Source organism: Planococcus citri, chromosome 2 (genome assembly GCF_950023065.1).
Source record: "Planococcus citri chromosome 2, ihPlaCitr1.1, whole genome shotgun sequence".
NCBI lineage: Eukaryota > Metazoa > Arthropoda > Insecta > Hemiptera > Pseudococcidae > Planococcus > Planococcus citri.
The window spans coordinates 1,033,583-1,059,160 of record NC_088678.1 but is presented as its reverse complement, the minus strand read 5'-3'; the positions used below and the strand labels follow the sequence as shown (position 1 = coordinate 1,059,160).

Below are 25,578 nucleotides of genomic sequence, written 5' to 3'. Positions count from 1 at the left end.
TCATCAATAAACCGATAATATATTCTGGATTTTGTTATCTCAGCGGGACTTGGGTTTGTTTGAAACTCGTAGCTCTCCTCCACTCAACTGCGTAAAAATGACTCCAGCTACCACCGCTTTCTCGTGCACCTCGCATACCCAATACCCATAACGCGTCTTTTTATTTATGACGGCTGATACTTACTTTTTTCCTGACCATATATTCTAATACTGTACAGTGTTGCTTTTTCAGAGCCTTCGTACTCATTGGCATATTTGTACTAGAATGACGCGCCCGTCTTGTATTTTTTTTCTTTTTTTGAAGGGTGTTCTCGGATATACCTACTCGAATATTAATTGGTCCATTTTGAAGAGAGCAGAGGAAGAAAATCTTCAACGTTTTTAATAAATGTTTAATGTTAAAAAGTCTATCTGCTTAATGACGTACTCGTATTTTTTATGCGCTCGTTTTTCAGCTTTCATGTATAGTGGACCGAGTTACGAGTATAGTGTGTTTGTACGAGCTGTATACCTAGGTGTAGGTAAAGGTATATGTGGGTATGGTTATGTATTTGTAACGTATATCATGAAAGATGACGTATTTATTTTAAGAGAACTAGTCGTGTAAAAAAATTTCAGCTATACGTTCGGTTATGAATTATTTAAATTACTCGCGTTCGCCGCGACCAGGCTGGGTCATTTTTCTGATGCTGGTAAATACTCTGGACAGTCTTGCACGTACTGTAGAGTGTAGATATCGACCATGTACTACAGAACTAATCTCACAAAGATGAATGGGTAATTTACCTAATGAATTGGTGTTTCTTACCCATCCGAATTTAATGCTCGAGTATATGAGTGTTAGACATTAACTCATACACAATACCTATACCTACATCTATCGATGAATACGAAACTATCCGCTTCATTTAACTTTATAATGTGGCTTTTGTATTTAATTGGCAATTTAATTGAAATTGAGAGAGATGAGAGAAAAAACAATCGTCCTACTACAAAAATGGTAAAAATGATATAGAGGATATTTATAAAATAGAGACGATACAAACCGATACTACTATATAGTTATAAGCTTGTCATCTATACCTATACGATATAGGTACATGTATAAGATATGGGAACTCGTATTTATGTTGAAGGCATACTATATGAATACATGGTACACGATACTCGTATAGCATAGCACGAATCGAGTTTAGCTCGATTAAAACCGAAAATATATAAATAAATTATTAAATTCATTTAGTAATAACAAAAAATAAAATTGTAGACCAATAGCAATAATTATTTTTTTATGACAAACCGAAAAAAAAAATCAAACCTGTTTCCAATAATATAAGTGGCTGTATAGCTATTCGTTCGCATTCCTATTAAAAAACGTTTTTAATATTCATAACACGATAAGAAAGAAGAGAAAAAAAAAAGAGGAAAGAGTCAGACGGTAACGATTTCAACCGGTTTTTGTTTATGAAGTAAATTTTTTTTCATTTTTCATTTTTTATCTCGCTTTAATTCTCATTTTATCGGTGTGACTGAAACATATACACCCATAAAATGGTGGAAGTCAAAATATAACTTATGGTTTTATAACGTGTTCCAAGTTAGCTTCTTCCACCGACAACCGTTAATGATGAAAATAGTAACGAAATTTTCCAAATTATCACCGCCAATTGCCTACAATTCAAAATGTACGAGTACCTACAATACGATAAATCCTTTTAGACGTGTTGGGTCTTCTCGTCTCTGCACCCCTTTACTTCCTGCTAATGTACCTACGATGAGTAAGCTATCCTGCACCACCTTTGGAATGAGAATTTCCTCCATTTTTAGACTCGATCGAGCCACATGACAAATTCTTATTTATTGCTAAATTTTTTTTCTTTGTAGATGGTAAAACTGATGTTGAAAATATTTTTTATTTGGAAGATGGAGGGTATTGTTTTCTCTTGATATGTAAAACAAAAATTTCCCTAGTTAATCTATAAGTGTTCGAATACCCTAATTTTTTCCAACCAGACGCGGATTGTTTTCCTTCTCAAAGTGTTGATTTTTTCTTTCATCACGTAAACAAAGCCTCTATTTATTTATTTTTCTCTTTTTACGATTAGTTGTAGGTATAAAATGAAGCAAATATTCAAATACCTACAACGTTGATGAAAAAATTAGATATACAAATACTTGGCCTACTCCGCAGCTTAGGCTACTTAATTAATTTAAAACTAAGGTATTATAACGATGTTTTATCGTTGCCATTGTTATTTTTGTAAGTAAGTATTTATACGAGGCGAATAATAATAACGTAAGTGTATATAATTTTTTTCAGGTATAAATACGCAGCGCAGTGGGTGCGGGTTAATGCAAATTTTATGTACCCCAACGTGGTAGTGCCGTGCAACGTAAATATACATGGTAAGCGTTAAAAAGTCTTAATTTATTGCATTAACGACCGAGCAGGTAGTTAAATATATAGTATATATTTTATGATAAATACCATAGTCTGAATGTACGCATGTACCTAGTTGATGGTATAATACTAGTGCAATGCATTATTACGTGCACTTGTAACAAGTGAAAAGTGAAATACACGCATATCAGCGCCGATATGCGCCTATGTACTTACTTTAGTAAACTTAAATGTAGTTTTGAACTTCTAACCTGATCTGGTTCTTAGATAAAATCAAAGAGTACGGGTAAATTTTGAGCCAAGTCGTTGTTCGTTGAATGAAAACTAGGTATATACTTTCAGAATGAAACACGAAAAAAGAACATCTTTTTGGTCTTTTGGAATCTTTGAGGAGAAACAAGTATAGTAATTTGAAGAGTTTTTGGGGCTCATAAACTCTTCTTCAATTTCAATAATGTTCCCATGAGATAAAAATGGTTCCCTGATTTTTCACGTTTTGAAGAGAATGTCAAAAAAAAGAAACAGAATTTATGTGTGAGCGAATTTTGTCCAAATTGAAATTTAGTCAGACCTACATATTCGAATTGATTGTATTGGTGATTTCTTTTAACAATTTAGAAACAATTTTCTAAAATCTATTCTCCTTGGTATTTTTTTTTTTTTTTTGAAAAAATTACAATTTGCTCAAAATTGTACCTACATTTCAATGTGAAGTTGGAAAGAAATTAATAATGCACATGTTGGAATCGGGACAACAGTCCGAGGCGTATACATAAAGGATAACTAATAATAAATTATCATCATTTCCTTAAAAATTTTAAATAAAAAGCCATAAAATCAATTATGATTGATATTTGCTAATTTGTCTGCTTATTTTTTCTTGAATTTGACATTTAAAAAAAAATTAATTCATCCTATTACTTTCACATCAAAATTTCCATAAAATGTTACTTGAGAAATTTGTGGATTGGACAAAGTTTAAATCGAAAGAGCATGTAAAATCACCAACAGAAAAAATTTCAGCTGCAAGGGAGAATTTAGATTTTTGGGAATTTTTGAAAATCAAATATGGGCCAAAAATGGGAAAAAATCAAAATGTCATAAAATTGGCCCTAAATTCGAAAATTTGTTATTCCGTTCCTTTTTTTGGACCCGCCAAATCGTTCGAAAACAGTTTTAAACCATTTTGAGCAGTTCTGAAGCCTCCGGCAGTTTTTTGGAAAGATAAAATTTCCACAAAATGTTAACAAATGAAGCTATACATAGAAGCTAAACTCAACTGTAAGTGTACGTCCTAATTTCAACAGTATTTTGGGAATTCCAGATTTACAAAAAGTGCACTGAAAACAGTTCAACCTCAGAATGTCAAAAATTAGACTTTAACTGGATTTTAGCTTTTTTCTAAAACAGCACACCTAACAGAGAATTTTCAAATTTTCAGTTGTGAACTACCAATCACGTCGTTCCGTGCTAAAAGTTGATTTGGAAGGTTTTTGTAGCCCTTTTTGAAAATCTGAAATTTCCAAAATACAGTGGCGGATTTGCGAACAGCTTGAAACCACGTTCAGTAAGTTCAGCACACTGAAATTATGCGGTTAAAATGAAGTGTAGCTTTCCAACTTCATTGGGTCAAATTTTGGGGAAATTTCAATTTTCAAAAATCTACTGAAGGCTTCAGAACTGCTCAAAGCGGCTTAAAACCGTTTTCAATTGATTTGGGAGGTCGAAAATACGATTTATGAACTTACACTTTTCAGTTTTTGGGTCAATTTGGAGAAATTTTTTTTCGATTTTGGGCCAAATTTAATTTTTAAAAATTTACTCAAAGTTGAAAAATTCATTTTAGGATCTGATTTGTTGTCTCAGGAACAAACTTTTAAGATGGCAAAAAAAAAAATAAGAAGGCGATGATGAATTATTAAAAATGGGAAGAAAACCCTTTCCTCAATTTTGTAAGTATTTGAAATGAAAATTGGAAAAATTGAAATTTTTTTTGGATTTTGCCAAACTTGAGATAAATGATAAACTTGAAATGGTTGTGAAAAAGTTTTCAATTTTCGAAATTTTACGAACGTTTATTATTATCGAGTATGTTTCGACAAAGTGGCGATACCGAGAAACTTTTTTAGTTTAGTTTGAAGCTTAATTTTTAAGCATTTCGTCATTTACTCGTAGGTATGACAAAAATTACCAATAGTGATAAAATTTAACAAGGATATTGGTGTATGTACTTATGGCAAGACCTTGTTTTTTTTTTCCTTCAAGTTATTGTTCATACTTTATCATAAAACATTAACAACGACAATTCGAAATGTACGTAAGATTGAAAAACATTGATAATTTTCAAATAGGTATTACCTACCTTCTGACCTTTTTCTGGAAGTTTACTTTCAAATAATGTTTAAAAAAATTCAAATTTTCAATACCTAGGTAGGTACTTCATAAGTAAACTTTATCCAAATCATAAAAATATATTTTTCCCCCTTTTTTTATGTAGATTCTTGCAATTTTTAGATCCAAGTTGTAATATCTACTTAGCTTTCCGGCCATTTTAAATGAAAAATGTTTGTTGGAAGCTTAGAGTTACTCTGTACCCTAATTTTCGTATTTTCAACTTGCTGAGTTGACCAAAGGTAGTTTAAAGTCATATTTCCCCCCTCCTTTTATTCTGCTAGCGTGTCACTTTCGGAACCATATTTTTTTCAGAGCTTTCGTACTCGTACGTTATCAAAAAAAAAAAGGAGCGAAAAATAATGTGAATCTGTTGGTAAAATTTCCAAACTATCGCTGGAGGCTCTAGAACGGGTTTCAACCATCTTCAGTCCACCCACCGAGTTTAAATTAGCGTGTTGAGTAAATTTCAGCTTTTAAACATTATATTTTGGTAAGATTTTGTGGAAATTTCAACTTTCAAAAATCAGCTGAAGGCTTCAGAATTGCTCATAATAGTTCGTAACCGTTTTCAATCGGCTTTCGAGGTGAATTTGATGAGATTTTGATTTTTTCCTTCATTTTCAGACCAAAGATTCTCAAAAAGAAATGTTGGTTGATGCTGCATGTTTGCAAGCAAGGTATTTCTTTTTAGCAATAAATCTCAAAAATTTCAAAAATTTACTCTTCTGTCAATTTTTTTAAATTTTTGAACAAATTGGTTTTTTTATTTTTATATGTACTTACCTACTTGTATATATAGATAAGGTGAAAATTTTAAAATGAAGTGTTTCTAAACGATGCGTAGAAGAGACTCAAAAGCTATTCTCGATTGCTCAGAACCAAGAATTGAAACTAACTACAAGGAAACCTGTGTCCCCTGGAGATTTGTACGGGAAGTGGTCTCAGTGGTAACCCTTGGCCCAAGTACCACGCAATTAAAATTCTAGCTTCTAGTTTAGAGTTTAGCTGCCGCAGTAAAATTTTCAAATTTTCAAAAACCGCTACCGCGACGCTCAGGTTTTTCCCACGGCGTTGTCGTGGAAAAATTTCGACCCACGCGCTTGAACAAAGGCCATGTTTTATTTTCCCTTTCAACTTAACTTTTCACATTATATTTTTCGAAGATAATTCAAATTCTTCATTTTTCATAAAAATTTGAATAATCATTAAAAAATAAAACATGAAAAATTTAGTCGAATGGCAAAACGAAACAAGTCCCTTGTGCGAGCGCGTGGGTCAGATTTTTTCCACAACAACACCGTGGGAATAACCTGAGCGTCGGGCTGGCGATTTTTGTAAATATGAAAATTTAAAATTTTACTGCGGAAGCTAAACTCAAAACTGGCAGCCAAGATTTTAGTGGTGTGGTACTTGGGCCAAGGGCTACCAGGCTACCACTGAGACCACCTTTCACCCAAATCCTCGAGAACACTTCATAAGGTTCCCTATACTTGTATAGTAAGAATAAGGGTTTTTAAATTTAGTAATTATCATGATCAGGACTACATCATCATCAGCAGTGTTGACAAGTTATTGTAAGCGAAAAAACGACCGAGTGGATCACATCGTCTAAATTATGAGCGTTCTAAGGTTCATAAGCATGGAGAACCGATATATTCGTAACATCTCTTGCCTTTACAGCTTACCTCTGCCTCTACCAATACATACTCGAATTCAATATCCGTGTACAAATACTTGAAATATTCGACAACAGATTAGTTTATGACGAGCAGGATTCAGAGTTTATGTTTCACACGAGTTATGTACCTATATAGAATCGGTATAGATGTACATATGCCTAATGGAATGGCCAAATATGCAAATACATTTCCAAAGGAAGACAGCGAGAGGTGAAGGGGGAGGGGAAAGGTAAAAAAAAAACACATACATATACACGCAGAAAAAGAAAGAGAGAGAAAAAAGTCGAGGATTGAAACGTGTACCCCTGTAGGAGGAAAAGAGATAGGCTGACGCTGAGGGGACGGAACGGAACGGTATACGGTCGTGGCATATACGCACGCAACGCCACCGTACTGCCGCCGCGTCTATTTTTCATTAATTTTTATTACACCGAAGCGGGCAGCTCGAAAATATGTGGATAAGTGGAAGATATTATTTTAATTTCCTCGAACATTGAGAAGATTTATAGGGCGCAGTTGACTCGTATGTATCCACTATTCGTGCAATAAATCACTGACCGGTCAGTAGTTTTCGTGCTACCGAGTAGACCTTCCATCATCGCGGGAAAGGGCTTCGCTGGAGCTGCAGAGTGCAGAGTGCAGAGAACCTGCGGTAACCACCGCGGACCGCTCGTACACCCACTTTTACTACCTTTACCTGTTGTAGACGCGCAACTGATTAATGTGCCGCGTTCGAGCTTCGGGTTCCACCGTATACACGCGCATATTTTTTTTCCTCTCTTTTTTTTACGTGTTTCATCGTTTCGACGTACGCCCTGAAATCGAAGCTGGAAAATTCGATCCATGGGTAGAACCTTAATACACCTAGCACTAGCTGTAACTAACGACCGTCGTCGTCGTCATCATCGCATCTTGGCTCAATATTTGTTTAGGTATTTATTGTTTCATTCCTCGATGAATGGAAATTCCCGCATCGCGACCTTCCCTGACTCGAGATATACTTATTTGGTTGGACGTTGGAAATCTCTGCTTGCGAAGAAACCTTTGTTAATGAGGGTCTTTTTGGATTTGGTTTGAAATTGTCGATTTGACGCAAATTTGTGCTTGTGCACGGAATAGCCAGGCTACCAAGTGTTTTAGTGTTGCGTAGGTGATACGACGACGACGACGACGACTGTTGGAATGGATAACCACGATCAATAACGAGTTATGGTAGCATTGCGGGAATTACATGTTGATTCTGGTATTCAGAAGTTACAACGTTTCAAATGGCTACTTAATGTTATAGAATGTAGTAGCTTTATATGATGTGATCCTACTGTTATAAAATCTGCGGTCAATTTATTACGCCTTTTTCATCGAACGATAAAGTACTCGGGTACCTACTCGTACGTCCGGTTACCTTCAAAAATAAACATCATACCTACATTATAATATTAATGCTCTTATATAAATATGCGAAATTTTACTTTATCATTTTGACAGCAATTTCAAATCAATGGCTTATAGGTTCCAACTTGCCTCAATAAGGTACATACATAGTTCTTATTTTGTTGCATTTTTATTAATTTCATTAAAGATCGATACCTATATTCTATCATCGCATGTGTATAGTGAATTTTATTCTACTATAATAAAGGATGAAGGGCATTACCCTGCTACACGACGATAATAATTTTATACCCAGTATAACTGCTCGTATGCGTGAACATGTATATTTTATGCATAGGCTGCGTAAATCTTGTTGCTATGTTCGTCTAAAATTAATCGCGATCTAGACACGAAATCATAAATAGGTTCCAGTGAAAAAAAGAATAAATCCAAGTTCGAATCACTTTGCTCTCAGATTCCTTCAATTGTGTAAATAAATATCTCGAGTCATCTCTCTTTTTTTATTGAAGGAGGGGGCAGGTTTATGGAGGCTTTAATGAAGAGATGTTTTAGCTATAATGCTCAATGATCCTTGAAAGTCATTCAATTTTACTCGAATACTTTTCTATGGTCATTCCCACTAAGTACTTAAATACCTGTTGATCACAAAAAACTTCCCAAAATGTTACCAACCACAGTTTCAGATGCTCAAAAAGTTTATTTTTCGATTATCTTTGAAAACCAAGTACGTATGGGTCAAAAGTAGAAAAATCAAAATTCAATGGGACAATCTTTATGGCACTTTTTGAAAATCTAGAATTACCAAAACATAGCTGGAGGCTCCAGAACAGATTAAAGGGATTAAATTTTATGGAAATCTCAACTTTTAAGAATCTGCAGGAGGCTCCAGAACTGCTCAAAACGATTTGAAATTGTCTCTCTTCAATTTGGGTGGAATTTTTTTTTCTTAAAATGAATCGAAATCGTTTCCAAACGTTGAAAACAAACTGCTACAAATTTTAGATATCTATGTAGGTTGAATTGGTGAAATTTCAATATATTTTTTGCGCCGGGTGTCTTTCTCTTTCTGAAATTTATGTTGAAAACGGGGGAAAAAATTGTTGAAATTGTTCGTACCTACTACGAGTATATAGATAAGTATATAGGTGTGTCCTTTTTTCAAAAACTTGGGAAAAAGTCATGATGAATTTTTGAAATTACTGTCATACTTTCAAAAACCTTAAAAGAGTGATCTTCGAATTTACCCTGACGTTTTGTAAGATTTTCAAAAACTTGGGAAAAAATGTAATAAATTTCCAATATTTTGTTTGACTTTTAAGAACTTGAAAAAAATTGTAAAAAAATTCTTGACATTATATAAAACTTTTAAAAACTGAAAAAAATCACAAATTTTTGGAATTTTATTCAAATTGAAGCGCACTGGGAAAAAATGATATCTTGAATTCTGGAGTGGTTATTTACTAACAAGTATTTACTCATTAGGGAACGTTTTGAAAAAAAAAAATACATATTTTATGCTTGTATTGATTTCCAAATTGTCAAGTATTTATTTCTTGAAAAAAATGGAACTATTCCGAAAAAAAATGGGGCAATGGTTCTTGTTAGCTAAAATCAGAATAGCCTAAATTCTCATTCAGACTACAAACCGTTGCTCTTTTTGAAAAATATATTGGTTCATTTTTTCCAGGGATCCTTAATCAATTTATGAATCAATAAACGTACAAGTATACAAAATATTTAAATCACAAATCCATGGTTTAAAACTTTCTTTGAAGAGATTTTACAGCCATTTTTTTTCAATATTTGGCCCTAGTTTCATTTTTTGAAATTTATCAGAAATCTAAAAATGCGTTTCTTTGATTCAAAAATTTTTCCATCAGTTTGGTATTTTTAGTTAGTTGGAGAAAAGATTATTTTCATTCTGACAAAATTATGTAATTTTTTTTATAGATTAGTAACAATATTCTGTAGACTTGATGACTTACCTATGCACATCATTTTAGAGAGTAAGTGCATTTATGAAATGGAATGAAAAATTTTTAAAATCCAAAGTTCAACATTTTCAACTCCAACGATAAATTTCCAATTTTTAAAAAATTTTCAACATAGGCTTTCAGAAATTCAAATTGGATATGAAGTACTTACTGGTACATTTATTCTGAAACTCAATTTCATCGAAATAAATTTCATGCGAGTTGTCCCCAGTCAAAAAGGGTCTAAATCATCTTGGTTTTTTTCAAAAAAATCATCTGCTGAAACAGTTAGACCTATTATTTAAATTTGAAACTTGAACGCTATCCATAAATTTAAAAATAAATAGTAATACCTAACTCCATGGATTTTGTAAGTCCGGATAACTTTTGTCTTATGATTCATAATTTCATTCTTATTGTTGATTTTTCGTTCTGAAGAATAAATTAAAACTCAAGCCAAACTGCCCTCTTTCCTTCCCCATTCTCCTTGGCGCTGCTATTTTTTTGAATCATTCTTCGTCAAGTTGTTAATGTAGTAGGTGTTTCCAAAAGTAATAATCTGAGGTTGAAATTTAGGCTTAATGTTCCTAATCCAGCCATTTTTGGTTCTCAAGTCGAACTTCTGCTATACTTATCAGTATTTTTATTGAAAGGATCAGGGCATCTCAGATCAATTCAAGATAAGTATAGAATATACATAGATACCCTTGAAATAATTTTCCGAGTTTGTCTGAATTTAAGATGATTATGATTTTTGTGAACTGAAAAAATATTGTTTCTTTTCGTTACTGTACCTATACCTACTTATCTGTCTGCAGATAGAACGAAAGATAATCACACGTGACCATCTTTCGCTAAAGTTAGTTTCAAGAGTCTGAAATTCAAAATTAAGCTCACAGCTTCCAGAGGGTGACACAAACAAAGTTGATTTATGTAGGTCAGCGAGTTATTCAATTTATTTTGTACTCGCTTTTTTCCTCGAATTTTCATAGGCATTCTCATCAACGATGGCTTACTCTTTAGTGATCACTTCAGTGACTGGTCTACTAACATGAAAGCCATACGGATTTTTACGATTTATTGCCCATCAATCTCCTTTGAGATCTATTTTATCGAAATTGTTTGCGGTAAGGTGTGGATATTTTCAAGTGATAAAGTTCTTATAATTTTTGAGAATTTGGTAGTTAATGTAAAGTTTCTCCAAAAAACATCATGCACCTGCCTAAGATTCATGCTCAACCTTAGACCTATGTACTTATACTTAATCAAATCAAAATTGAGTAGGTGTATTAAAATATCTCTTACCCGAACCAAATGAGTTGAAATCCGATGAAAATAGATACCTAGAGACACATCTCAGATCCAATATCTAAATACTTCAAGAACAATTCACTAAAGGAATCACCTAAGCACGACACAGGGCACACCATCGTGTATATCACCAAACTAAATAACTGAATTCGAGGCAAACATTTTTAAATTTAGAAGAAATAAAAACTGCAATGATAACTGGACGCTCCCACCAGCCACTGTGTTAATCGGATAAAGAATTTTTTAAAAGTTCATCATGCTGGAGATTTACACTGTCTGTACATTCTACCAGGTCTGGTTTAAGTTAGTAAATTAGAGGATTATCTAATGTAAGTAAGTACGAAACGTACACGAGTATTGGGTACCATAAAAGTCGTTTAGGTTAAACGTTTTATTATGCGAAACTAATGAGCCTATAATGCGAAGCTCAATTCTGGTAGATACTTTGTATGTCTTATGGAAGCCTGGTCGCGGATAAAGTGTTTATAGTCAAATACGAGTAAGCTTGTTTTGTGCGTGAAGAGCGGAAGCGCGATACTAATTTCGTTTAAATATTACGTTCCATTCGCGGCTTACTATAGTGCTTGCCTTTGTTCAATGTGTGCGAAAATTGGTGATTACGATTGCAGACGCAGAGGTAAGAGATTCTACGGGTATTTTGCATGTGAATAGATATATGTACTTACCTACGGAGCCTGGTGTGTGATTTTGAAACTTGTCTCCATATTGAATACAGGGGGATGTAACGAAAACCTCAATCGTGGAAACATTTTCAATTTATACCTATGTCGCCTTGAAGATGAATCAATAACTGAACTCGTTCAAAGTTGATTCAAATCATATCTACCCAAGGAGAAATGATTGGTTCTGATCTGACATGATCAGACCTCTTTTATCACAGCTGATTAGATTGTATCTGAGAGATTCAGTGATCCAGACATTTTTCAGATTCAATTTGATCATAAAATATTTAGATTTGTTTGGGTCGTTTCAAACTTAATCAGATCCATTTATTTTCCTCCTCCAAGCTCCATCTGGATCCAGTGTGACTAGATCAGATCTAATCAGATCTGGCCTAATCAGAGTTCGGATCGGACTAGATCTGTTCAGACTTGAACATTTTTACAAAAATTGCTTAATGAAATAAAAATCAAATTTTTTTCCAACTTTTTTCTCAAATTTTAAAACTTTTTGAGGAATATAAAAAATGATGAATTCTCGGAGGAGCAGTTCTTGAAAATCGCTTTGTAATCGCTACACAGTGGTCCAAAATTGCAAAGTAGCGACCAAAATTCGAAAAATCCTCAGATGCTGAAATTGACTTCAGCAACCCGGAAATCCCCTACTTCGATACCCATTCGAATCTTTCAAAATTGCATATTTTTAACCCCCCCCCCCCGCTGATCCTCCGGGACACCTTTTTTCTTAAAGGGGACATCTTAAGGAACATTTTAAAGCAAACTTGCCCAAAAAAAAGTTGGCCTTACTTACAAAATGGCGGCCATTTTGATTGTCAGGTCAGCCGAAATCGCAGATTTTGCGTTTCAACATAGGACTTGAAAAATTTTTCAAACCTTACAAAGGTAGATCGAAAGATCATGCAAAAATTTATCACCTGTCAAAATTTCAAGTGCTAAAGTGCGTTTTTCGATTTTTGATGAATTTTTGAAAATCCAATTTAGGCTAAAAATGAGGGGAAAATCAAAATTTTACCAAATTGACCACGAAAGCTGAAATTTGGGATATACCCTATTTTCGACATGCCAAATCGATTGAAAACGGTTTCAACCCGTTTTGAGCAGTTCTGAAGCCTCCAGCAGATTTTTGAAACTCGAAATTCCCACAAAATTCCATCAAATTGGAGTTGTAAAGCTAAACTTTATTCTAAAAACTAATTTCAATACGCTACGAAGTACTGCAGGTAAATTTCAAGTCGTTTTGGAGCCTCCAGTGACTATTTGAAAATTACTGGAGCCTCCAGTAGATTTTTGAAACTTGAAATTTCACAAAATTACATCAAATGGAGAAGGAAAGCTGAAATTCACTCTACACTCCAATTTTAACACCCTCTGAAGACCACTTCAGGTGGGTTCAAGTCATTTCAGAGCCTCCAGCGACTTTTTTGAAAATTACTGGAGCCACCAGCAGATTTTTGAAACTTTAAATTTTCTCGAAATTTCATCAAATGGAGATGGAAAAGCTGAAATTTACTCTACACTCCAATTTTAACATCCTTTGTAGACGACTTCAGGTGGGTTCGAGTCATTTTAGAGCCTCCAGCGACTTTTTTGAAAATTACTGGAGCCTCCAGTAGATTTTTGAAACTTGAAATTCCCGCTACATTAATTTGTCAAATGGAAGTTGGCAAGCTGAAATTTACTTCGCAGACTACATGGTGGTTTCAATTATGCTTTTGAAGCTTCCAGCTACATTAAGGAAATTTCAATTTTCCAAAAAAAAAAAACGCCATACAACCTTCCAAAAAGTCGCTGGAGGCTCCAAAACGACTTGAAATTCACCTGCAGTACTTCGTAGCGTATTGAAATTAGTTTTTAGAATAAATTTCAGCTTTACTACTCCAATTTGATGGAATTTTGTGGGAATTTCGAGTTTCAAAAATCTGCCGGAGGCTCCAGAACTTCTCAAAACGGGTTGAAACCGTTTCCAATGGATTTGGCATGTCGAAAATACGGTATATCCCAAATTTCAGCTTCCTCGGTCAATTAAGTAAAATTTTGATTTTTTCCCTCATTTTTGGCCTGCAGAATTCGATTTTCAAAAATTCACCAAAAATCGAAAAACGCACTTTAGCCCTTGAAATTTTGACAGGTGATGAATTTTTGCATGATCTTTCGATCTACCTTTGTAATGTTTGAAAAATTTCGTGCGAGCCCTATGTTGAAACGCAAAATCTGCGATTTCGGCTGAGCTGTCAATCAAAATGGCCGCCATTTTGTAAGTAAGGCCAACTTTTTTTTGGGCAAGTTTGCTTTAAAATGTTCCTTAGGATGTCCCCTTTAAGAAAAAAGTTGTCCCGGAGGATCGGCGGGGGGGGGGGGTGCAATTACTCCTATTGTCGTATGCCGGACTACTTATTTGAGGGCTAATTTCGAGGTTAAGAGAAATATGAATACATAAGTCGACTTTGCGATCCAAAAAATCTCTATTTTCAAAGTTTCATGTTTTGAACCCCTCATTTCGAGGTCATGGGGGGGGGCAGACCAAAATCGTATTCAGTGACCTATAAAAAAAAAAACATACTCGAACATTTTACAGATTTGCCTTTAAAATTCGATTTTTGGCCGCTACTTCTCATTTCGGACCACTGTGCGCCTTCTGCGCCGTGTGTTCCATGAGCAATGTTCATAAATTTGACGAGCTCACATATTGTTTATGGGAGTTTGTGGTGAGAGAGAGAGAGAAAAAAAAGATATTTTTCATCCGAAACAGGTCGTTGCAGTCGCAATTAGATTAACGACTCTGATAAGAGCGCAAGAGAGCTACAATGTGGTAAAACTCAGTGTGACATTCCTGTCCATTGTGGCGGGTTCGGTACCTAATTAATACCTACTTTGGCCAAAAGACACATTTGCGCGACGTTTTCTAGTGTAAATAATACTTCATGAAAAAAAAGAGTAGGTAGCGTAAAAAAAATTCGACTATGTTTTAGAACTGACGTATATCTCACAAATTTTTTTACAAAAAGGGAAGTAGAGTTTCCTTGAGGAAGAAAGGAGTATGTTTGTCATGGACTAGGTTTCTTTTAGGAATTTTCACGAGTTTGTCCCGCTCCTCTCTTCCTTCTTTGAATAGAAAATTTTTACTACGGTCTTTTCATGCACATTGATTCACGAATAACAAAAATTATTTACTCGGTAGTCACGAGGAATTGTACTGTATTAATACTTACAAATGCCTAGCAACTCGAGCAACTTTATAGCCGTACGTATAAATGTCTGAAAGGAGAATGTAGGTATCTAAATTATGCTAGATCTGTATCAAGCATTTATAAATGTAGACTAAGTAGGTAAGTATGCATTAGAGAGCAAAAATCTGCGAGTTTCAGTGTAAAAAAATTTAACTGGATCGTCGTGTAGATAATTATGATATCAAACCGGAAATTTGATGGTTGCAATAGGGAAAAAAATCTGCGGCTCTAGTTTAGACTACTGATACTTTATAATATGCAAAATAAGTGGAAGTAGCTTTTTCAACATTTGATAAACGTATACGACACGTGATTCAAGGACCAACATCAGCATCCACAATCCACATCCAGTAGTCTAGTCTATAGTGGAAGTGTCTGACACATAACAGCCACCCTTTTTGGAGTGGTACACGAGCTTTCCATCCTAATTATTCGGTCTTTTGATATGACACGACAACGAATATTATTTATAAGGATATTAAATGGGAGAATTTATCGTTTCGTCGATAGTCTGGTTGAAAATGTGTATGCAATTTGTCGAAATTGCGAATCAAGTTGGAACTGCAGCTGTATAACCTACGAGTAAGGTATAAATAACTATGTGAAAAATTTAAGTATTGTACATAATTTTTGGATGTATCTAACGCTAACGCTAACGCAGGGCAGAGGAAGCGTTTTACGAGACTCGAGCCAGCAGTCAAATTTCCACCGATGTAATGTTTTTTTCTTTCGCCAGGAAGGTTTAAATTATAAGGCAATAAAACACGATACGATTTACGAATACAGCGTATCTCTATCTACCTTGTTAATTTATTCGTCGTCAAGATTTATGGTCGAAATGTGCAATTTAATTTCATCGATGGCGGGCGAATTTTTATATTTGACTTATTCAGCTGCGCATTGCTCGTGCTTGTAAATTTTTTGTTCCGTAATTATGATTTTTTTTTTTTTTGTTTTTTCATTTTTTCATAAATTTATGAATATTCTACCTAAGTATAAATAGCTTTGTATGAGGAAGCCATATCAACTTGCCAATGTAGCCCAAGTAGGTACCTAACTACCTATATGGTAATTAGTAACTACCTCTACCTATATGGTTTTCTGCTTTTTTTTTTCAATTGACAATACGTGCTTAAAAAGTTTGAATAATGGACGAGCTTAATTTTTTGTAAAAGTTACGTTTATATAGGTTTTTTTTTGTAAATGGCTACGAGAGTACGTATATTATTGTACTTTTAATGTTATATACACGAGTTCTCAAATGTGAACTTTTTTCAACTCGTAAAAAAACTAAAACTTGTAATAAAATTGCGATAAACGTGTACAAGTTTCACCTTGGAGTTGGTATTTTTTTGTACAAAATTTAAACAAACAAGTGGTTGAACTTGTGAGCGCCTGAAAAAATATTTTTAAACTTTTTGCTCGACTACCTATAGTTTTCTGATAGTGTTAAAAATTAAGTACCTTTTCTATGTTTTGCTGAAAAGTTTGACTAAAATATACCTATCATGTAAGTTTTCAATCAGTTTTCGTGGAAGTTGCTCGATAAAAAAGAAATACTGCGAGAAAAAAAAACAAAATTTCATTTCATTGTGAAATGGTCGACGTATAGGTATTTCTTATGATTGGTGAAAAAATATGCACAAAAAGGAACAAGGAATCTCTACTTAAGTGAAAAAAAAAAAAAATTTAGGTTAATGAATTGTTGAATTCAGTCGGAAATTTGAAAATGAGGAATAGAAGGGAAGTTTCAAAATTTTATTCAACCCCAATTTAGGAAGTGTTGACTTTCATTTCAGAATGTGTGTGCCTACCAATTCCGTAGAATTATCTACGAGTATTCCTGAATAAAATGGATATAAGTAAAGGAATTAGAAAACTTTTAGTTTAAAATTTTAAATAAGTACCTAAGTCAAATACTTTGAAGACAACTGAATGCTCAATTTCAAGAACTTCTCGATCAGCAATTTACCTATTCCGCTCGTTTTTGTTTTTTGTTTGTCACAATGCAGCATGAAAATCTATAGGATGATTCTCAAATTCTCAAAAAAATTTGGCCAAACCCATAAATCTCATCATGTTTAAATTATTAGGTACAATCGTATTTAGAGGCCCCATTTTGACGTTCGTGACGATAGATAGGTAAGTAATGGGTATTTTGAGTCCTTTATTCCTTTTTTTTTTTTTTTTTTTTTTTTCAAAAAAAAACTGTCTTTGAAATGTCAGAACGCGCGATTGAGTGTGCTTCGATTTTCCCGCAATTTTATGCAATTTTTTGGAGACCATTTTAAATCAATTCAAATTTTTAAAAATTCACAAAATTCTGATAAATTTGCTTTCTGCTCTTTGAACAACTCGTAAACGAAGTGATATTTTTCCCAGCGGGAAAATCCAAACTAGTAGAAAATTTTTTGAACTGGACGAAGCTGAATCGAAAAAGCAATACCTATATATTATATCAAAATATTATATCACAAATCAAAATTTCATGGAGCTGAAGTGCATGTTCTCGATTTTTCATAAATTTTTGAAAATTAATTTGGTTGAAAAAAAAGGGGAAAAATCCAAACTTTACCTAATTAACCTGAAAAACTGAAATTTAGTATATACCCGATTTTCAAAGTCCTAAATCGATTGGAAATGGTTTCAAATCGTATTGAACAGCTCTGGAGCTTTCAGCAGATTTTTGAAAGTTCAAATTTTCAGAAAATAGGCGTGCTGAGTTGATTAGGAGTGGTTTCAAATCATTCTGGTGGCTCCAGCAGAATTTTGGAAATTCCAGTTCAATAAAAAGTGCCATAAAAATCGTCCAAATCAGCTTTTAATAGCACGTGCATAAACGGGAGTTGTGCTTATTATAGCGACCCCACGATGACCGATTACAAAGCAATTATTTTTTCAAAATTGGTTTCCGCCAGTTTGAAACTGTGCATTTCACCAGCGATTTCATGAACTGGCAGAAGACGATTTTGAAAAATTGATGTACAATTCATCAAGTAGGTCACTCAGACACATTAAACGCATTCGTATGTATGTTGCTAATAACTGGAATTTCTGAATAATTGCTGAAGACCTGAGAAGTCTTGAAATCACCTCTAATCGACTCAGCTAAGTTTAAATCATGTTATAAAGTAAATTTTCGCCATTTAACTTCATTGGGTAAAATTTTATAAAAATTCATAATTTTCAAGACATTTTCTGGAGGCCCCAGGACTGCTCAAGAACCTCAAATTTTGATTATTGAAAGGATATGTTTCTGTTTCTGTATGACCGTTGAAGATCATTTAGCATACTCATGTTTCATGGGCACTCGCGAGTTTGCAAGTAAGTACTTAGGTGTATTGTCTACATTTCTGCCTATCTAATTCAATGAGTCTATTTATAGAAGGTCAAAAAAATTCTGCGCTAGGCCATGCCACTATACCTACTCGCAGTGCTTTGTAAAATGGCATCGTGCTGATGTGTAGATATGGATCGTTTGTGATATTTAACACGAATTTAATGACAGGATATTCGAGTAATGTTGACGACAAAAATATATAATTAATTACCAAGAAAAAATAACTTATACAATATTATTTTGATACAAAAATTTAAAAATACTGCTGGAAAACCGGTATGTATCCTACACAGAATACAAAGTACGATGATATTTCACATTCGGCTGTATTCTTTCGTAGAATCGTGGTAATTAGTAAGTAGATACTTTAGGTAGGTAGGTACACGTATTTGTGTGCGTACTCGTATGTGTTGGAGCATACCATATACAAGAGATACGAGTATTTATACGCGTACAAGGTATATATATTATCCGTTTAAATTATATTTTCGCGCAATTATCGTAAATAATGCGTGTATGCTTATGTGTATGTTTGACATTACGCGCTCTACATTGTAAAAATGTGTAGTGTGAACGATTCATCGCTGCTCGGTGCTGACTGCTGAGGGTTATTGGTTCGTTATATCTCATACCTAAAATACATTGTAACATTGTACATTGTGTAAGTAAATGCTACGCCAGTCGATTTTTTGGTTACCTGTACGTATTACTTACGTATTATCGTAGTCGAATGTCAAACGACTAAACCTATTGGTGATGGTGTCATGACTGCCATGAAACGTTTCGTGGTTGGATCACGAATGTCAATAACTACCTACTTGGTTATACTAATTATCGATATCCAGACCTATGACAGTCGACGTTACAGTGTCAACTCTCTTAACCGCAAACTTGTAAATGAACTTGCCGCAGAAGTAAAATTTACGAATCAGCCACGAATATCTATAGGCACCTTGTTTATCTGCTTAATTGTTTTATCAAAATATACGTCAACGCATCACGCACCATGAAATGAACGGCAACTTTATTGCGTATACAATGAATAGGATAGCAGTTCATTCCCTCATCGCCCCTTCTTTTTCCATTTTCTTTTTCCCCCTTCAAGTTCAAAGCCATTCAAGTTCACGATCAAAGTGTTATCTCAATGTTCCCACCTTGTTTTTCTTTGATAAGGTGATGAAAAAATACAAAGAGAATAAGCAAAGTACATATCAATGTATTATTTTTCAAGTGTTTTAAGAAGTGTTACAAACTTTTCGAAAATATTGGTATGAGAATGTGTTTAGTTTCATTTCATGTGAATACTGTTCTCGTATGTACAAATGGCTATGAAACTACAATTACAAAATAGTCCGGCATATGACAATAGGAGTAATTGCACCCCCCCCCCCACCGCCGATCCTCCGGGACAACTTTTTTCTTAAAGCGGACATCCTAAGGAACATTTTAAAGCAAACTTTCCCCAAAAAAAGTTGGCCTTACTTACAAAATGGCGGCCATTTTGATTGACAGCTAGGTCAGCCGAAATCGCAGATTTTGCGTTTCAACATACCTATAGGACTTGCACGAAATTTTTCAAACCTCACAAAAGTAGATCGAATAAGATCATGCTAAAATCTATCACCTTGTCAAAATTTCAAGTGCTAAAGTGTGTTTTTCGATTTTTGGTGAATTTTTGAAAATCCAATTTAGGACAAAAATTAGGGCCGGAAAAAATCAAAATTTTACCAAAATGACCAAGCCAAGAAAGCTGAAATTTGGGATATACCTACCCTATTTTCGACATGCCAAATCGATTGGAAACGGTTTCAACCCGTTTTGAGCAGTTCTGAAATTTATTCTAAAAACTAATTTCAATACGCTACGAAGTACTGTAGGTGAATTTCAAGTCGTTTTGGAGCCTCCTGCGACTTTTTGAAAATACCTGAAGCCTCCAGCAGATTTTTGAAACATTGAATTTTCACAAAATTTCATCAAATGGAGAAGGAAAGCTGAAATTTACTCTACACTCCAATTGTAACACCCGCTGAATCAAACTGAGATGGAGAGTCGAAATTCATTCTGCAAACTAATTTCAATACGCTACGAAGTTGACTGCTGGTGGATTTCAAGTCGTTTTGGAGCCTCCAGCGACTCTTTGAAAGGTTGTATGGTGTTTTTTGGGAAAATTGAAATTTCCTAAAAGTAGCTAAAAGCTTCAAAACCATTTGAAACTACCACGTAGTCTGCGAAGTAAATTTCAGCTTGCCAACTCCATTTGATAAATTAATGTTGCAGGAATTTCAAGTATCAAAAATCTACTGGAGGCTCCAATAACTGTCAAAAAAGTCGCCGGAAGCTCTAAAATGACTTGAGCCCACCTGAAGTCTTCAGAGGGTTTAAAATTTGAAATGCAGAGTAAATTTCATATTTCCATCTCCATTTGATAAAAGTTTCAAAAATCTGCTGGATGCTTCAGGAATTTTCAAAAAGTCGCTGGTGGTTCAAAACGACTTGAAATTCACCTATAGTACTTCGTAGCGTATTGAAATTAGTTTTTAGAATAAATTTCAGCTTTACAACTTCAATTTGATGGAATTTTGTGGGAATTTCGAGTTTCAAAAATCTGCTGGAGGCTCCAGAACTGCTCAAAACGGGTTGAAATCGTTTCCAATCGATTTGGCATGTCGAAAATAGGGTATATCTCAAATTTCAGCTTTCTTGGTCAATTTGGTAAAATTTTGATTTTTTCCCTCATTTTTGGCCTAAATTGGATTTTCAAAAATTCACCAAAAATCGAAAAACACACTTTAGCACTTGAAATTTTGACAGGTGATAAATTTTTGCATGATCTTTCGATCTATCTTTATAAGGTTTGAAAAATGTCGTGCAAGTCCTATGTTGAAACGCAAAATCTGCGATTTCGGCTGACCTGTCAATCAAAATTGCCGCAATTTTGTAAGTAAGGCCAACTTTTTTTTGGACAAGTTTGCTTTAAAATGTTCCTTAGGTTTTCCCTTTTAAGAAAAAAGTTGTCCCTGAAGATCGAGGGGGGGGTGTGCAATTATTCCTATTGTCATATGCCGGACTAAAAGGTGATAGAAATGAAGTGAAAGTAAGCCCATTTCTTGGTGAGACAAGTTTATTTAAAATTTGTGATAATGAATAAAAGATCTTGAATTTTTTTTTAATGTTTGCAAGTTGTGGGAATTCTTCAACATGGTTCTATTTGACGTCTGGATAACATTCTTCAATAAGTCCAAAAACATTTTGTAAACAAACCGAAATGCAATTTTTTCAAAGGGGCATAGGTAATAGATAATTCGATAACTGAAATGAAAGAGTGAATTTTAAAACGTAATAAAATTGCTAAAAATACAGGAAGGATTGGGGGTAGATGGTCAAAAAATGTTGGAGAATTTTTGCTGATCAAAGGACATCGTCTTGAGTCCATTAGAAAGAAAATTGTATCAGGGACCCATTTCACCCCTGATTCGGCCACTCCCTTTTTTCCAAATACGGAGGGAAGGAGAGAACACAAAAAAAGAGTACGTGCTCAAAAGAGCACAAACGATTGTTGCCACTTTCACCCCTGTATCTGAAAATGGTCGGTTTGATATTTGTGAAGAAATTTGAAACCTCGCTTGAGGCTCCAAAAAGCTCAAATTGAAATCGTTTTCAAGTCCAATGATCTCTCAGCACCAGGAGATCTCTTTCCTAGAAACCTGCTTGTTACGTACCTTTTCTGAAAATTTGATTTCTTTCCTTTTCTGGAATTTACAAAATTGGTTAAAAATTCAAATTTTGAACTCATACTCCTAGAATTTTGCAGTAAGCACCTAAAATGGCCAAGAAAGTGCCCGATGAGTGCTGACCAGATTATAGGTGCTGGAGTTCGTTTTTGGTCCTTCCCAAAGTGATTTGAAATTTCTGGAGAAAATTAAAAAATCTCTGGAGGCTCGCTCCCTAATGCTCCTAAAGTAGTTGGTAAATTTTTGATTTATGAAAGTTGAATTTGAAGGAATTATTCACTTTGGTTCACTTTGCTGTAAAAATTTATATTCCATGAAAAAGTTTGAAAATCGCCCTTGAAACAGTTTTATTAAATTTTTAAAATTTTTAATAATTCGCCGAAAACCATAAAAATGGACTTAATTTTCCGAACCTTGGGTTACTTGAGGTTTAAGATGTGCTTTTTCGATCTACGTACAGATTCATTTCGTTCAATGTTTCTTCTGTTATAGATCCAATTGATCCGAATGAATTCATTTTAAAAAAAATTATTGTTTCATATATTTTTGGATCAGAGTTGAATCCAATCAGATCTCATCGAATTTAATCAGATCCAATTTGATTCGAGAAATGGTGCGGTCCAAATGGGTCTTAGATCGAATCGAATCTTGTTCAGTCAAGGCAAATCCATCAGTTGCTCAAAACCAGATGTTGAAAATGAAAAATTTATACATACCTACCTATTTGAAAAATATGTTTCGCGTGGCACCCATTAAAAATGAAATAAATTTATTTAATTTACGACGAGATTAAGATTAATAAATAAATAAACAGAACATGGATTTGGCATTAGATTTCGCAGCTGAATGAAGCGTTCCAACAACACGACTCGATTTGATGAAAATTTTATAAACTGCTCTCATAAAGAAAGAAATTTGAGTGAGAAGAAGGCGGACGACTTTTCCTCTGATTTATGAACGTTAACATGAAAATCATAACCACGAAATATAAATTAGGTAATACTCATAGGTATCTATGTAGTCATGTTCCAGAAAAAATAACTTTGCTATGTAGGTAGGTAGGTAGGTAGGTAGGTAGGTAAAGGTATACGCGTACAATGTACATCGTTGGCTACAAAAAAAAAGATGTGAAGTAGTGGGTAGATAAGTTGGCAAATTACTCAAAAAACCCGCCTCCCTTCTTTCTATCCTCCACGCTAAAAAATCGTATAATTTTCGAATACTTGGTTAGTCAACCTCAAACTCGCAGAGCGCTAAATCGAATATATCATAGAAATGACTTCCAACAATTTTATCACTAATAAGAAAAAAATGCCGCAAAAGCAAACCGAACATCCCAACACCCGATTTATGTAAATAAAACCGCACGACAACGTTGTTATAAATATCTACGAGAGTAAATATAATGTAGTAAGTAAGGGTACCTATACCTAAGGTACTTGTCGTATACGTATATGGGTATGCTGAAGAGAAATTGAGAGGGTGCCGGATCCGAGGAGAGGGCGTTTTATCGAACCCGGAGGAAAAATCTTGACTCGGAGCCACCCCTTTGAAGAGGATAAACGACTGGTAATCTACCCTTATAACATATTTTATAATAGTCGGCGCTTTGTGACACGTTCCTTCGAGTTGGAACCAACAAGCCGAGTGCAGCGGCGATAATCATCTACAACTATAAAACTCCCAGATATACAAGATTATCGTATATTTAACGATTTCTACTTTGCATGAAAAATGTTTCGACAATAAGACTCGGTTCGGTTCAGCTCTCTGGCTCAACTCTTTGCATCCCCTTCGAGTTTTAATTTAAATGTTAATTTGTTTTAAAACTATCCGTTCCGGCGTTGAAATATATTACCGATAAAAATATTCTATATTCTCCGCTCGCTTCTCGAGAATTGTGTGTCTCAGCTCAGCACACAGCACACTGCACCGTCGTCATCATCGTCGTCGTCGTCGTCCTACCTTTTATGACAAATGGATCGAATTATTTTATTAAGATTAAAGTTTTCCTTCTTCCATTAATTAAATAAAAACTTTTTTACGAGCGTGATTACCTTCGAAATATTCGTGTATGTGATAAAAATACCTAATAACGCTAAGTTGATATATCAACGTCATCGTGGTGCACCTCTCTCCCTCCCTCTCATTTCTTCTTTGTAGGTAAATATACACCTTATGCACACCTTTTTTACAGCCGAGTATTTATACTAGGTATAATAATGTATTAAGTACCCGCGATGATTAGGCCTATTTTATCAACGATACAATTTGTCTGTTATTTCATCTTCGTGTTGATGTTTTCAATTAAAGAACACAAAGCCCAGATTGCGATGACTTGCCGTATTTTCATTCGATGTCAGGAATTTTGATCGGTAATTTCCCTAATTTTGTTCGCGCTTTTGAGATTTCTTCGATGTTTTTTAAGGGCTAGATGGATTAAATATACGACATACGTGCTAAAATATTCATTTTTTGCCCTTCCTGACCAATTTTGAAGTTTTGAAAAATAAAAATAAAAAAATTTCTGGAGGCTTTAGAAATTGCTTAAAACTAGTAGGTAGGTATAGTTGTTATTTTGACGTATTAAAGTTGGATTGAAAGAATTTTCCACATTGGTTCATTTTGCTAAAAAAAATTTAATCTGCTTCACAAAAAAATGTAAAAATTGTCCTTAAACTCGTTTTTTTGAATTTTTTGAATTTTCAAAAATTCACCAAAAATTAAAAAAGTGAACTTCATTATCTAAAATTTTGATTTCGCAGGTCTTAGGATATGTTCTATCGATCTAGGCTCGTTTCGTTCAAATCGAAGAGTCAGGGTATACTATAGTTCTTCCTGTACCTACCACATTCCATTCTTATTCGCATCTTTATGAAAATATCAATTATTTACTGCATAAAATACGAGGGATATTGGACTCTGCGATGAATAAACCATGCACACACCCTCGAGGGGCAAATCGAACACGCGCTATGATTTCATAATTCCTAAGCACCTGTGAAGAATACCATATTCCGCTATTGATAGGTAAGGTACTCGTATAGGTATATCTAGGTATAAGCGAGTCGAATTCTTTAATTGAACAATACTATAAAAAATGTACCATTTTCGAAAGGTAGGTGTAACCGTGGTACGGGTATAACTCGTATAGTTAATTTATAAAACGCAAAAAAAAGAGAACCGCTAATCAAATTTGATGCCTACTATTGTATAAATTTTTTATTAATGGATTCGCGAGCTGTAAAAATGATGCTAAGAGTATATAAATGGATTCTCGATTAAGAAACAGAAGACGTATTATTAACACCTTTTTTCGGCGCGTTCTTTTTCATGTATTTTACCTTCTTTTCTCGCAGCACTCAGCGGCCTACCTGCGGACGCAATTATCAATTAATAAATCGCCGTAAAATATGATTTATTGTTAGA

At 34.3% G+C, this 25,578-nt stretch overlaps 1 protein-coding gene across 1 annotated transcript in view; it reads left to right on the top strand.

Moving 5' to 3' along the window:
• The window catches only part of LOC135833893 (ARL14 effector protein-like), a 216,828-nt gene that overhangs the window by 107,203 nt on the left and 84,047 nt on the right, over positions 1 to 25,578 (top strand). The window contains exon 3 of the mRNA XM_065347710.1: positions 2,321 to 2,406. The gene's annotated coding sequence lies outside the window, so the exon portion shown is untranslated. The remainder of the gene's footprint in view (positions 1 to 2,320; positions 2,407 to 25,578) is intronic.